Source organism: Lepidothrix coronata, unplaced genomic scaffold, assembly GCF_001604755.1.
Source record: "Lepidothrix coronata isolate B3197 unplaced genomic scaffold, Lepidothrix_coronata-1.0 Scaffold31, whole genome shotgun sequence".
Taxonomy (NCBI): domain Eukaryota; kingdom Metazoa; phylum Chordata; class Aves; order Passeriformes; family Pipridae; genus Lepidothrix; species Lepidothrix coronata.
Window position 1 is genome coordinate 8,537,530 of NW_016690211.1, and position 14,629 is coordinate 8,552,158.

General features: G+C 41.5%; 2 long non-coding RNA genes across 2 annotated transcripts; one reads left to right on the forward strand and one right to left on the reverse strand.

Moving 5' to 3' along the window:
* The first annotated feature begins 1,742 nt into the window (after positions 1-1,742).
* Positions 1,743-4,820, forward strand: LOC108495443. Its single transcript, XR_001874124.1, has 4 exons — positions 1,743-1,772; positions 2,078-2,124; positions 2,913-3,120; positions 3,906-4,820. It is a non-coding gene; the product is annotated as an uncharacterized LOC108495443 (long non-coding RNA).
* LOC108495444 lies at positions 3,950-14,067 on the reverse strand. Its single transcript, XR_001874125.1, has 4 exons — positions 13,978-14,067; positions 6,994-7,038; positions 6,112-6,303; positions 3,950-4,058 (listed from the first exon to the last, which is right to left on the reverse strand). It is a non-coding gene; the product is annotated as an uncharacterized LOC108495444 (long non-coding RNA).
* Between the last annotated feature and the right edge of the window lie 562 nt (positions 14,068-14,629).

Below are 14,629 nucleotides of genomic sequence, written 5' to 3' on the forward strand. Positions count from 1 at the left end.
CTCAGTGGGAGCTGACTTCTGCCTCCTGGTTTATCTGCCTGGTACTCCCCAATAATATCCCTTCTTCTCCTTGGTTCATGTCACAAAGAGCAGCTCTGTGAGCTCACTTAACATCTGCTACTCTGCAGGAGAAAACTGGAGACCTCTAATTTGTAGGGCAATTCAAGGAACCACATTTAGAACTCCAGAGGACCAGGCTCACTAAGTACTTGCTGTCATGAGCTGAAATACTGTAGGCTCTTCCAGCAGTAGAAATAGTGCCTATTCATGCACAGGGTCACATCCTGCAGAGAAAATAAAGTCCTTCAGTTTGGAATTCCTTACTGTAAGACCACAGTTTAACAAGGAGCTCAAGGGAATCTGGGGGGGAGGGGGCGTGGGAATTGACTGATTGACCAGGAAACCCATGGTAAGTCATTAAGACTGTACAAAGAAAAGGATTCTGAGTGAGGGGGCACACTGATCATAAACTGGATTTCTTATTAGGAGGCAGAGGGAAGCTTTCCATGACAGAAGGGGTTCTTTCTCCTCCGAAAAATTTTCTCATTTGCAATTGCTATTCAAAAGGTGCTTGTTTGGCCCTTTCAGGGAATGTATTTAAAGGCACACTCCTTCAGAACTGTGTGCAGTGTTATGCAGCTTGTTACCTCACCTGGATGCTGGCCTACAGAGAGCATAGTCAGGCATCACAGAGCAGCATCCTGCCAGCCTGGCCTGTGTAAACTCTTGAAAATATTTTCAGTAGTATCTTGCCATTTGAGTACGATAACTAACTTCCAACTAGTCTGTAGAAACACATAATTAGCACATCCTACAGGATATTTTAACTGGAAATCGAGGCAAGTTGTGGAGCAAAGATTTCTCTAAAGACTACACAAGTCTGAAAATGCAGAAGGGTGATATTACTGTGCTGAATCTTCCTCCCACAAATAAGCAGGTTTTCTCATTCCAAAAGAGGACATTCCAGCTTCTCGATTACATCTAAGGTGCATTGATGGGTGAAAAGTTAGTGACTGTTGAGCTGATTGGCATTCTCCTTGCATAAATTTCATTACATTCCCTTGCATTGTACATTATATGTAAATTTACTGTCTTGGCCCTAGATTCGTAGTCCAGAAATAGAAAAGAAAGCAAGTAACAATTGTTCATTTCAAAATTCTTTGCATGATTATGACAATACAAATGGGTCATGCAGTCATAAAACCAAAGATAGGCCAAGCGTCACAGTAATCAGGAGCCTACCAAAAGAACCTTATATTGTAACATAAAGGACCACAACTTTGCCTGAGCAAATGTAAGTAGAAATATTTTTTATTGTCTTTTAGACCTGAAAAGTATGTCCTGAAATCTTTAACACCAACAGCTAATTTACAATGAGGGACTAAAATGTCTCTTCCTCCTGGCCAGTTTTCCCTTCATTCCAAAATGTTTTCACTCACCCCTCCCTATCCTATGGAGCACATTTTGGAAAATTTGGGGCTCTATGGTATCATTTTGGAGTGGTTTTGCTAAGCCAAGAGAAAGGAACTGGATGCCCACAGTGACCATTCACATAGAACACAGCAAATGTGACTTAGAGCAAAATACCTCCAAGCCCTCATCTGCCATCTCCTTTCTCAACAAGAGGGTGCTATGGGACATGGCAATGGGTGAGGCTCTACAGGAGATTTAACAGCAGTACTTTCTAGCCCATTCATATAATTTTAGATATGTATGTTTGTCTTCTTCTGGTCTCCAAGATAACAGCCTGCAAAAGAAAATATTCACTTGAGGTAAAATTATGTATTTATTTACTGGGGACCATAATAGTTTCAGTAGACATAAGCTTAAACTATTGTCCAGCTTCACTGGAAGTGTTCTGCAGAATTACAGCATCTCTTTTTATTATTATTAAAATGTTTGAGTTGATGCTTTTTGCACAGGAAAGTAGATAATGAACAGAAATGAAATAATCTGCTAGATGTGATAATCACTTTATATGACTTTCTCTGACTTGTTTTTGGTTTTATTATCGGTGCATATTGAACTGTCCTTTTGATGTGATTGTGGTCTTGCATTAGTTTCACATCTTTTTCAGATTCAGGGATATTATTATTCTACTGGAAGAAGCAAGACTGTAATCAGGTTTTCCATCTTTCTGTAAAGTACAGTTGTCATAAAGGCTTTGTTTTCTTTGTAGCTCATAATTTTCTTTCTTGGTTAATATGCACTGTGATCTGTGCCTTTAGGCTCTGTTGTACTTCATTGGTCTCTGTTGATTATCTTACATTTACATGACATATTCTATTAAAATATGTAATAAAATGTAAAATCACTGTTGGACTTTTAAGTCCCTTCTAAGTGAAATAACAAGTGTTAAAACTGCTTTTGCAATAAAGAAGAAAAGATTCCAAACATCACTAAGCAGAAAGAAATTTTAATAACCTGCAATCCTACCAAGAAAATGACAAGAAGCTGACCTAGTAAACAACACAAAACTAATAAGCATTTGGAGAGACATAGAAGTATTTAGTATGTGGATTTAAATTTTTCAGGCTGCTAAGGAAAACATGCTATACATTATACCTATAAACATTTCTATTATAGAGCTGAATTGAGAGCTGTGATCCGTATGTAGGAGATTAATTCTTCTTGACCTGCAACTGCAACAAGACTCAGAATTTACAGAAGAAATTTAAGAGACTTATTCACACTGAAAAAATGGGATAGCTACATAATACAGAAAGTATTTTTAAAGTGGATACATGTTGCTATTTCTCAGTAGTACTGTGGGACAGTCAAATATTAAGATGAATTGAGGCCAATTCAAAATCATGCATGTTGACATTGTTCATCTATATTCGTAAATGCTATTGCCTACCCATTTCCACTGCAGTAAGAATTGAAGCTCAAATTTTGTTCTCATTTTACAGCATTAACAATAGAACAAGGGATTTAAGGACAGAGACAAAAGCTTCATGTGAGGAAGCAGGATCCACAGTGCCTCCTCCCCTACATTCGGTCTAGAACTCCTCCCCTGGGCCCAGGCCATGGAGGAGAGAGGTCTTGGACCCAGGACTTTTTTGTCAAATCTTGTCCTCCTGTCATAAGGAATCCCTGTCACAAAACAAAACACAGATGGTAAGATCTGAATTGTTTCCATCTCCCGAGATTCTGAATCCGAAAAATCGATCTGAGAAACTGCTCAGAGACTTTTTTATCTTTAAGCAGCAAGGTATTTGTTTATTCAACGTTGGGAGCAAGCCAGCTCGTGCTGGACAAACTTGCTCAAAGGCTTCACACAAAATCAGCATTTTTATACAATCTTCATATGTGATTAAATGCATATTCAAGTGATTACAACATCTATCTATGCATATTAATAACAAGCGGAGTATAGGTGGAGCTTGGGGCGGTGCTTCTCTTGGCACCCCATTTCGAGGGGTCGTTCCCATCTTCCTCCATAGGGCAGGGGTCTCTAACTCATCTTCCTCAGCCTGACCCTTCTTCTCTTCTATTGTTCTTGACCCACTCACTGAAGCTTGGAAAAAGCCCTGGCTCCAGGCCTATTTCTCCTATTCAAATGTCTACCTGATCCTGCTGTATTTCTAATTTATTGCTTCTAGGCCTATTACATGTTCCTGTACTATTCTCTTAAGCTTTGGTCCAGTAAGTAGAACAGAACGAGCACAGATCGTCTTGGATGTTGGTAACTTGTTTGCAGGCCCAAATTTCTTAGTTAACTCTTTTGGGCCTAGCCTCCTGTTTCAATTCTCATGGAACAAAATAAGCTGGGTCTTTTGCACAGTGTGGTACTGAGCTTTCTCAAGAGCTTTTTCTTTCTCCCAGAAAATCCTCCAAAACTGGCCATAAAGTTGTCTTATTTTCCTAATGTATTACATTGAACTTCTGTGCTTGCTTTGCAGGGACTTTTCCAGAAGAAGTGTTCTGCAGGAGTCTATTTCAGTGTGGGGTTTTTTCCTGGATTTCAGAGATGGAGCTTTCAAATACCACCCAATACTACAGCTGAGAGATGATTCATTTGCTTCAAGCCATTATGATGCGTCCTTGGGATCTGCCTGAAAAATTTACAAATTTTGATCATTTCTTTGCTAGAAACTTATTCTTTGACAATCTGCTCTTTTACACTATTGCTGTAATTGACTTTTCCTCTTAGCACTAGTTTAGTGAAAAGGTTTTTAAAAACCCTTGTCATGGAAGGGCTGCTTAAGTTTTAGATTACATTTTCAACAGCTCCTATTTATTCTTTTAATTGCCCCTCTAGTTCGAAATTGTTTATAAGGAAAACCACCTTACTTTGCCTTCTCTGTTCACTTTGGTGAGAGATGTAAACTCTTGGACCATTTACTCTTTTAAAACACAGAGGCTTTCTCTCGTACATCAAGATTAAAGTAACCAATCCCTCTGAGCAGTTTTTAGCATGCAAGTGACATTTACTGTAAACTAAGCTTGCAAAAACCTATTAAATTACTTGGCACTCTGTGTCTTTTGGTGCACTTTTCCTATTTCTCATTATTTTTTGAAAATATTTTTAAACAAAATCCATTGGGATTTTTTTGCCTTCAGCTGTCTGAAAGTCAAGATTGTACATTTATTTCTGCTGGCACTTTTTCCATTGTCCTACACAGACAGTGCCCTGAACCTCAGAGAAATTAATTTTGATAGGGTATGTGAGATGTTTAAAAAACATTCTTGGTCCAGGGAGGGCTTTAAATAAAACAATTAGAGAAATGGACAGAAAGAGTTGCTATACACAGGAGTTTTTATTCCAGGTGTATAAAAGTCGTCTTCTTCTGCCTTTTTCCTGAGGAATGGCTCACAGATAAAACAAGAGAATCAAATAACAACCAGTTTGCAGACTTGTTTTTCAGCCTCATGGAGACGGACAAGTCTGCAGGCATTTTGAAGCAAGTATGAAGGGCCATATGCCAGGGTTCCCATCTCTAACAAACACACACTCCTGTGCACCTCTCTGCATCCCTGACAGAGGTGCTTGGATATTTATGCAACAAGTGTCTGTCAGCTCTTTTAACTGCATATAGGTAACCAATTTCACAGTAATTCTGTGTCTGAGACATATACTTTTAAAAATTCCTTTACAAAGTATAGACATCTAGATTTAAAGTCTGAAAGACACTCTTTTAACCTGTTTCACCTTTTACCTAAAAGTTGAGTGACCCCTTAAAGGAAAGGGCATAAACTCATTATTTAACACTTCATAGAACATATCTCAGCCATTAGAAAGGCTGGTCACGAAGCATATTGCAAACTCTGCTTTCCAGCACAAAGCCAGTCACCTTTGGATGGGAATGATGCAGAGCAACATGTTTAATGGCCCAGTCCACAGACTAGGAGCTGCCAATTGCCTGCCTTGTGCTGCCTCATTCCTAGTTTTAAAAATCTTCCATTTTAGGCTGCAATACGCATGACTTATGCCCTGATTCTGCTCCCACTGAAGTTCAGGACAGCTTTATAATTGATTTAATACAAGTAGGATGAGGTCCTGGATCTTTTTAACTGTAGATTCTGTTAGACAGATGAATAGTTTTATAGTGTATGAATTATCCATCCAAATACACATTGGTTCCTCAAAGCAGTTTTATCCATTAAGCCATGTTTAGTTACACAGTATATTAAAGTTCATCTCACCCGAATTCTGAATTCACCCTATATTCTAATTCTCAGCAGTGGAAGAAAATATGGAAGATAGAAGATTGACTTTGACTAGATGCATTAACCTCTTTGAAATTTTTATTTGAACTGTTTAGTGATTATGTACATAACCTTCTTCTGTTCCTTCTGTTCTATACTGCTTTCTTTTTTTTCCAAGCTTTATCCAAATTGCTTTCACATAAGTAGCTGAAGGGAAAAGTTGTAATTACTCTTATCTTAGGATAATCCTACTCTTTAAAACAAATCATGACAGTTACATCACTCCTCTGTGTCTTGAGTTAATGAAATTGAAGGATATACACAAGAATTCTTCAGCAACAGTGGATGTGGCATAGCAGCAGCCCACCATTTAGACATCTCCGTAGGATTCAGGCTCCTAAACATTTACCAATACAACATCACACTTTAGTCCTTGAGAAAATCTTATTCAGCAAGTACCTGGGCAGGGGTATTCAGACCTTCTGTTTTACAAATCAGGGTTAGACTCCTCAGATGAAGCAGTGGGAAGTGGCCCATCTGTCATGCCCTTTTATGATTCCCCACAGTACTCCACATCTTCCTGCAAGTCGTCTGGCTGGTCTAGCTCCTCCACATCAGATCCCTATTTATCAATTTTTTAAGAGTTGAATCCTGCAAGAAGTTCAAAGAAAATTCAGTTCTGTTGATAAATAACAAGTACTGCTCAACATGGTGAAGGTCAGCAGCTTCCAGTCTATATAACAGACTGGGGGGGCGGGGGTGTGGAAGGAAGAAAAATCAGTTGTGCAATTAGAGACCCTGGGTTGTATCAGCAATCAGTGAGTAATACACTACAGGTATGAAAGCTGGCATGGAACTGATGTGTCCCTTTACGAAAAGCAGTGTATTTCTTTCACAGGCCAGTGCAGTAGGAGCAAACACCCTCTTTTCTCCTTCAAGAAGAAGCTGCTGGTTTGGCTGCATGGTAACCATGCTTCACTTGGACTATTTACAAGTTCCTTGTAAGTTCCCTGTGCCATTCTGCTGATGGGGAAGCAGTGAGCATTGCTTCCAAAGTGACAAAAGCTCAGCAACAGTGCAGTGAGACCGGTCAAGGTTTGTAAGGAGCAGAAAAGTTCCTGGACAGCCTTGTCTGTCTTGCCCTGGACTCAGGGCTCCCTGCTCCCTGCTCCTTCCAGGACAGCAGGCAGAGCTGACCCCCACAATACTTCAAATAATACTAGGCATGTTTCACAGTTATTCCCTGCAGAAGTCTAATAGAACCCATGTTCTTTCATTGAACTATTTAACATGATAGCCCAAGTTTGAAACTTATAGAAGGACTGACGTTCATGTCATTACCTTTATATAGCTCAGTGACAGCTCCACCGAAGCCAGAGATATTTCCTTTCAACAGAACCAAAATCAAGAAGGTTAGCAGCAGTTTCCTCAACTATCCCTGCAGCAAAAGATTCCATTCTAATAAAGAAGATATATTTTATCCTTAAGGGAGACAGACTAAACTTTTCAAAATTTATAACGTGAATTTTCCCATATAGAATGAAAGGTTTCATGTAAGTACATCAATTGCCACATGACACGTCCCAGGATTCTGATTTAGTGTACTGTTTGTCAATGCTAATATGCTGCTAGAAGGTCCTCCACCAATAAACAGAGAAAAACCCCTCTTGTTTCTAGCTTGTGTCATGCAATTAATTCCCATCTGTAAAAGGCAATTGATGCATTTTGATACATAGATATATATTAAATTACATTCATCTCTTCATCACTTAACCACAGTTAGGCCCTAAGGAAGAGAAGACCTCCCTACACAACGTTTTGACATGCTGACTCTGGAGGATCACCTTCAGGCTACATACCAGAATCAAATCAGATTTCCTGCTCCAAGCACTCCGCAGCTACTGCAAATGCTGCAACCTGCTCTAAGGAAAATATTTTTTAAAAATTGGGAGGTGGGGATCTTCAGAAGAGAGTTCTCAAGACTATGCTAAAAAAATACAGAAACACAGACACTAACAGTAAAGACGTTCATATCTCAAGAAGCCTGTGAATCATACAGCTTAGGATGAGTGTTGGAGGACATAGCAAACAAGCAGGAAAACAGAACAGCAGCTCACTAGTATCATTTTCTCATTTCGGTTCCCAAACAGGACTCTGAGCATAAATGAGTGCATGACCACAAAACCGACTCTGACACTTTAGTATTTCTTGCTTGGTTGTTTTTTGAGTGGAAGAATGGGAAGGGAAGGCTGCTTCTTGCTTTCTCAACTTTTCTTCCTTATTAGCACTATTTCCTTCATTGGAAATTGTCTGGAGGATATATTCGAATAGCTGGTAGCAACCAGCAGAGGAACATAAAGATAATTTATTTGCAAATAGAAGGGAGAAAGGTGCGTGCTGGAAATTAGGTGAAAAAAGTGTCCAGCAAAGTGTTTGCAAAAAATACTCAGTAGAAAATGAGTGAAAACAACTAGAAAATATAAGGTCATTATAGAACTCATCTGAGTGCATAGATATGTTGATGAAAAGTACACATGGTATAATAGTAGAAATCATTATCAATGCAGGAAGATTGAAATATCATGTAGAAATTACTATATGACCTTAAGATCAGGGATAATTCAGGCTGATTAAATGAATTCATACAAGGTACAAAATAATGTAAATGTAAGAAATTCCTAGAACTTCTTCTATAACGTCACAGAAGATCATTTAGAATTCACAAGGCATGTTAGCTAATGCCATCAGCGAAACACAACCACAAAACAAGGTAAATGCTCTTTTAGGATATAACAGGAAGTATTTAATGATAGAATCATTGGTGCCATTGTAGAAGAATTGAGCTGCAGCACTTCTTGAATTCTGCCAAGAGTATTGTCATGAATGTGAAGATTAACTCAACCTAGGAAAGGTACTGCGAAAGGCCATCGGCATGCAGATAAGACTAAATGAGTCTGGACCAATAGATCTGCTAGAACAAAGGCTGAGAAAAAAAGACAACTGATGTCTGTGTGAGATACTGGATTTGAATCACACTGAATTATATATTGATATGGGTCAGAGCCAATTCACTGCAGGGGGAAGGGGGAAACTGGGGGCTGGGGGGGAGAAGAGGTGAGTTAAGGCCTGCGGAGAGCACATGGCCTGCAGCAAAGAGGGCCAGGACCCCTGAGAGCTCGTGGCAGAGCCAGAAGGCCTGCAGCCAACAGGCTGCACCCACACAGAGCACATGGCAGGGCTGACGGCCATGTAGCTGAGCTGTCAGTCAAGGCAGACTTGCCTGGTAGCCCACCCACACCACAGCCCCTGGAGACTCTGGTTGGCTATAGCACACCTCACTCTGGCCAGGAAGACACTGAGTGGTCAATGACCAGATATCCTGCCTGGGAGGCAAAACCAATTTATATAAATGCATGAGGCTCCACGTGAGCTGTCTCTTCCTCTCCTGTCTTCCAGTCAGCACCCTGTAAACCATCAAATCTTGCCAGTAACTATTTTTCTGTCCTCTCTCTCCTTTTTTCTCTCTTCTTTCTTTACTCTCTTAATCTGTTTTCTTCTTTTACTCTTTTACTTATCTTGTGGGTAACTTAAAACCAATGAATTGTGTTTTACTAAAGCTGGTATATTGATTGTTTGTGGTGGGTGTTTTTTGTGGAATGGGTCTCTGTGCTGGATGTTTTAGTAAAATGCCTTTCTTCAGTTATATGTTACCTGTTATATGTAAAACTCTTTTGCCAAAATGTCTTATTTCTCTCACCAAATTAAAAGAAATTCTCTTAGAGAAAGCATAGCAGCATTTTCTCTAGATGCAAACTCAAGGTCAAAACGAACCAAAAGGCTTTTGAAAAGTCTTAAATAAATGTATAAATTCTGGGCAGCTTGTGACTTAAAATCTGGAGTGTAGCAGTCTGTCAATAGCTTGATGAAAAAAAGTGAAAGAGAAGAGCTATTTGAGAGGGAAGATGAAGATATCATGGATAAATGCAATTTCACCTCTGGGAGGTTGGAAAACTGCACCAAGTGCAATGTGTGAGCAAGCATCTTGATACCAGCAAAAAGTCATGGCAGTCAGATGAAGTTCCTAGTGACTGGAAAAGGGGAAATACTGTACCCATCTTTAAAAAGGGTACAAAGGAGGACCCTCGGAGCTGCAAGCCTGTCAGCCTCACTCCCCCCTGTGCCTGGGAAGATCATGAAAGAGATCCTCCTAGAAGCCGTGCTAAGATACATGGAGGACAGGGAAGTGACTGGTGACAGCCAGCACGGCTTCACCAAAGGCAAGTCCTGCCTGACCATTCTAGTGGCCTTCTATAATGGAGTGACTACCGCAGTGGACAAGCGAAGGGTTACAGATGTTACTTATCTTGACTTCTGTAAAGCCTTTGACATAGCCCCCCACAGCATCCTTCTCTTTAAATTAGAGACTTGGATTTGATGAGTGGACTGTTTGGTGGATGAGAAATTGGTTGGATGGTCACATCCAGAGAGTAGTCATCAATGGCTCAATGTCCAGATGGAGATCAGTGACATATGTTGTCCCTCAGGTGTCCATACTGGGACCAGTACTGTTTAATAGTCAGTGGGATCAAGTGCACCCTCAGCAAGTCTGAAGATGACACCAAGCTGATTATTGTGGTTAACAGACCTGAAGGATGGGATGCCGTTCAGAGGGACCAAGACAAGCTTGAGAAATGGGGACATGTGTACCTCAGGAGGTCCAACAAGGCCAACTGCAAGGTGTTGCACCTGAGTCAGTGCAACCCCTGGTTGCACAATATAGTTTGGGGGTTGAAGGGATCAAGAACAGCCCTGCTAAGAGGGACTTGGGGTACTGGTGGATGAAAAGCTGGACATGACCCAATAATGTGTGTTCACAGCCCAGAAAGCCAGCTATGTCCTGAGCTGCATCAAAAGAAGGCCAGCAGGTAGGAGGTGATTCTGCCCCTTACTTCAGCTCTGTTGAGACCCCACCTGTAGTGCTGTGTCCAGATCTTGGTTCCTCAGCATAGGAAACACGTGGACCTATGGAAGAGGGTCCAGAGGACAACCACAAAAATGATCAGAGGGATGAAACTCCTCTCCTATGAGGACAGAATGAGGCAGTTGGAGTTGTTCAGCTCGGCAAAGGGAAGGCTCCAGGGAGACCTTATTGCTTAAAGGGGGCTTATAAGACAGATGTGGGGAGATAAACTTTTTATCTTGGTCTATTGTGATAGGACAAGGGCTAATGGTTTTAAAGTAAAAGGGGGTAGACTAGATACAAGGAAGACATTTTTTATTTATGAGGGTAGGGAAAGACTGAAAAAGTTTTCTCAGAGAGGTGATAGATACCACATCTCTGGAAGCATTCAAGGTCAGGCTGGACCAGGCTCTGACCAACCTGATAGCTCTGCAGAGAATAACCTGGTGTACAGCAAGCTGTCCATGAGTCAGCAGTGTGCTCTTGCAGCAACTAGTGGGGCCAGTCCTCTTTAGTATATTTACTGATGATCTGGATAAGGGGATTGAGTGTACCTTCAGAAAGTTTGCAGATGATGCTAAGTTAGGGGAGAGTGTTGATCTGCTGGAGTGGAGGATGGCTCTGCAGAGGGATCTGGACAGGCAGGATCCATGGGTGGAGGTCAGTTGTATGAAGTTCAACAAGGCCAAGCACTGGGTCCTGCTCTTGAGTCACAATTAACACCAGGCAGCACTACAGGCTGGGGCAGAGTGGCTGGAAAGCTGCCTGTCAGAAAAGGACCTGGGGGTGCTGGTCGACAGCAGCTGAACATTAGCCAGCATTGTGCCCAGGTGACCAAGAAGGCAAATGGTCTCCTGGTTTGGATCAACAATAGTGTGGTCAGCAGGACCAGGGCAGTGATTGTCCCACTGTACTTGGCACTGGTGAGGCTGCACCTCCTGTGTTCAGTTCTGGGTCCCTCACTTATTAAAGACATTGAGGTGCTGGAGCAAGTTCAGAGAAATGCGACAAAGCTGAAGGATCTAGAGGGTAAATCCTATGAGAAGCAGCTGAGGGATCTGGGGTTTTTTATCCTGGAGAAAAGGTGGCTGAGAGGAGACCTAATCACTCTCTAGAACTACTTAAAAGGAGATTGTAGCCAGGTGGGGGTTGACCTCTTCTCACAGGCAACTAGGGACGGGACTAGAGGAAATGGCCTCAAGCTGTGTCAGGTGAGGTTCAGGTTGGACATCAGGTAGTATTTATTCATGGGCTGTTAAGCACTGGAATGGGCTGCCAAGCACAGGTGTTGGAGGCACCATCTCTGGAGGTGTTCCTGAAACAACTGGACGTAGCACTTAGTGCTGTGGTCTAGTTGACAAGGTGGTGATTGATCAAAGTTTGGACTTCATTATCTTAGCATTCTTTTCAAACCTAAATGATTTTGTGATTCTATGATTCTGTGAAGGCCAATGGTACCTTGGGCTGCATTAGAAGAGTATTGCCAGGAGTCAAGGGAGGTGATCCTGCCCATCTACTCAGCTCTAGTGAGGCTGCATCTGGAGTGCTGTGTCCAATTCCGGCCTCCTCAGGACAAGAGAGACATGAAGCTCCTTGAGCAAGTCCAGCAGAGGGCAACAAAGATGACTAGGGGACTGGACATCTCTCTTATGAGAAAAGGATGAGGGATCAAGGCCTGTTCAGCCTCAAGAAGAGACAGCTGAGAAGGGACCTTTTCACTCTATATAAGTGTTGTGGTTTAGGAATGGTATTCTTCAATTTAGTACTCCTGCAAAAACCATGCATTGCTTCTCCTCCAACTGGAGGCGCAAAGGCAAAGATCACAGGTTGAGGTAAAAACAACTTACTGGAAACAGCAATGAGATAAGAAAACAAACAGTAACAGCAACAATATTAATAACAGAAGGTATAAGAGAAAGAAACATTTAATATGGAAAGCCCCCAGCAACAAAAAATACCAGATGGCTTCCCCCATTATGTTTTCTCAACCAGAAAGAACCTTCTCCTTGGAAGCGAGAGTCCCTTTCCCCTGCCTCTGGCAATGATGTAAGGTGGTACAGAATAACCTCTGTGTCCTAGTCATGCCCTCTCCTAGCTACTGTAAAAATTAACCCCGTCCTGGCTGGAACCAGGACAATAAGTATCTGAAGGGAGAGTGCCAAAAGGATGGATCCAGGCTCTCCTTGGTGGTGCTGAGCAATTGAGCAAGAGGCAGCAGGCAGAAACTGGAGCACAGAAAGTTCCACTGGACATAACGAAGAACTTTTTTACAGTGTGGGTGACTGAGCACTGGAACAGATTGCCCAGAGAGGTTGTAGAGTCTCCCTCACTGGAGATATTCAAGAACTATCTGGATGCAATCCTGTGCAATGTGCTGTAGGATGACCCTGCTTGAACAGGGTCATCCAGATGACCCACTGTGGTGCCTTCCAACTTTACCCATTCTGTGATTCTGAAGATGACCCTGCTTATTGCAGGGTTATTCAACTAAATGTCCTTTAAAGGTTGCTTCCAACCAAACCAATCTATAATTCTATGAAAACATGTGACATGAGATGTGAGAGGGAGACAGCTGGGATGGTGCAGGAAATAAGACTGACTGAGTTCCACTGAAGAGATGTAGTAAACTCATTTTAAAACTGGACTATAGCATAATATCATACAAACATTAAGGAAGGACCTCTGAAGGTCAGCAAAGTCAGTCGCTACTCAAGTGTAACCCCAAACACCAGATCAGGCAAGTGACTGCTAACTAAAAAAAATCCTCTTGTAGAAGGATTCCTGTATTTCCCAGGAAAACAAGAAAATGTTGGCTCTAAGGACATTAATTAATAATTTTGCTTCTCAGAACATCATTTGTAATAGTGGAATAACTCTTCAGTACAAAACAACAACCTAGATAAGAAACAAATTTCCAGTGATTTCCATAGCATGTCAGTTTGTCAGCTGTATTACTCTGCAGACACCAATGTTGGAGTTTTACAGGACTCAAGACCTGATGTTCCTACATAACTGGCTTGCAATCTATGGCACAGGTAGTATCTTTCCAAGAGTTAACAGGGACAATTTAATGTCATCTTTAGCTTGACTTGTTCCCCCAGTCCCCTTTAAAAAGAGAAGTTTTATAAAAGAAGCTTTATTAATCCTTCAAACAATATCAAAAGGGAAGTGGGAAGGAAGGGGGTAGAATGGATCTTGGAATGTGCTATGCCAAGAGAATTTTCTCCCCACAAAAGGAACAGATTACTGCAGAATACTTGCCCCTTCCTGTTGACTTGCTTCAGTATTATGAGCCATCTCAGACATCTGTCTGATGAAAAAATCACTGGTAAAAAAGAATGAAGTAATAGTGTAAGTTATAATACCTTGTCAGTAGTGATTCTTCATGAATCCTTTGAAATCAAGCTCTGAGTGTTCATATACTGGATTTCCCCAGTTCACTCCTCATTCCTGCAATGCAAATGTCAGTGATGAGTTGAGACAGCATAAAAAGATCAAGAGAGCTAACACTTGCTCCAGATTTTCCAACCCTGCTTAAAATAATGATCTAACTGCTTAAAATAATGATCTGTCATTACACACTTAACTAAAATTGTTCTTAATGGTGTTACACCTAGGCATGTTGGAGACAACTAGACTTGTTAGATTCAGTCCCTGAAAATTGGTGAAGTACAGGCAAACACAGAGCATGTGGATTTCATGTATTTATTAACTTTTTTGTCCAGGATGAAAGGTTTCTGAGGATGTTCAGAAAAAGTTGCCAAACTTTGATCTCAAGCAAAGTCCGGTCTCATGCACCTGCAAAGGATCACCCCTGAGCAGGGCACTGCAGCCCAACTATTTGCCTTTGGCCAGCCAAGGTGGAGCTGTCCTTCAAAACCAGTCTGGGAGCTAGTCCATGGGGCTGCAGCAGATAACCTAGTCAGTGAAGATTTGGGGAACTCCACTCGCAAGGGGACAGAGGAAGACAAGAACCAATGCCAAGAAGCTGGGTAAATTTGACAGCCCAGACCCCTG